The sequence below is a fragment of the Penaeus monodon genome, chromosome 24, assembly GCF_015228065.2.
Source record: "Penaeus monodon isolate SGIC_2016 chromosome 24, NSTDA_Pmon_1, whole genome shotgun sequence".
NCBI lineage: Eukaryota > Metazoa > Arthropoda > Malacostraca > Decapoda > Penaeidae > Penaeus > Penaeus monodon.
Window position 1 is genome coordinate 5,337,401 of NC_051409.1, and position 251 is coordinate 5,337,651.

The window sequence follows — 251 nt, forward strand, 5'->3', positions numbered from 1 at the left end:
TAGAACGTAAACCACGGCTGGGGAAGCGAGTAGACAAGTAGACAAGAGGCTGTAGATTAGAATCCCCACAAGAACGTCCATAATCTGACCAGGCGGCCTAACAAAGGCAGGTTTTCTCGATCCGGAATTAAAAGCGACGGATAAAAGGTAAACCACACCGGTAATTTAGACCTTATTGACAGGTGAGGTGGAGCCGGGTTTTGACGGTCGGTTATCATGGCTCGTGTTTCGTGTTGCTGTCATTGGTGATA